The sequence below is a fragment of the Octodon degus genome, unplaced genomic scaffold (genome assembly GCF_000260255.1).
Source record: "Octodon degus isolate 3935 unplaced genomic scaffold, OctDeg1.0 scaffold00069, whole genome shotgun sequence".
Classification (NCBI taxonomy): domain Eukaryota; kingdom Metazoa; phylum Chordata; class Mammalia; order Rodentia; family Octodontidae; genus Octodon; species Octodon degus.
In genome coordinates this window covers 5,617,881-5,618,728 of record NW_004524645.1, presented here as the reverse complement: position 1 = coordinate 5,618,728, position 848 = coordinate 5,617,881, and positions in this window count along the sequence as shown.

Sequence of the window (848 nt, the reverse complement as noted above, 5' to 3'; positions counted from 1 at the left end):
AGTTAAGTACACTGCAGAAGGTTCACAGGGTGGTAATACTACAATGAGCCCTTGAGGCAACTGAGCTACACTACATGTGTGATAATGGTAGTGGGGAGTTTTGTCAAAAGGAAGTTGTACAGGCATAATATGATAACATTTATACAAAGCCTTTAAGACATGCTGTTGATGCATATGTGGACTGAAGTTTGGAAACATGGTTGGAAATGATTCATACATGTATCAACTTCGCAGTGGTGATTGGTTCTGAGCTGAGAGAAGGTTGGAGCATCACTCAACTAGGCTTCTCCTGTCTCTCTAATATTTATTTTCTTTGCAACAGAAAAGCTGTGGTAATAACTCAGCTTTGATAGAAGCACCTATGTTCATCAAAGTCTTTTCTGACACATAATAGTTTATCTTTCACTTCATTTCTAGTGTTAAATATTACACAAAATATTATCAAATACTTTATGTACATAGGATTTAGAATGAGCCCCAGATTCTTCTGCTAAATGAATATTAATATTTTAGCAATCAGTCTATGGCAAATGCAGGCAGTAACTATGACAGGTACATAACGTGTTTGTCAGAATCTTTAGATCATACATGTTTCAGAATTCAGACACTGTACTTTTGAAAGGCAAAACAGTGTATGTTGAACTAATCCCGATGCAGAGGGCAGCAAGATACATGTACAGTCGAATGGAAGATTATTCTCAGCGGGATGAAGAACAGCCATGAAGATTTTCTGTTCCATTCAGGTCAGATTTGGTTATCAAGTTGTCAAGATCGAAGTTTTACTGCCAATCATATTTTTTTAAAAAGAAAAAGAGAGAGGAGGGAAGGAAGGAAGAGAGGGAGGGAGG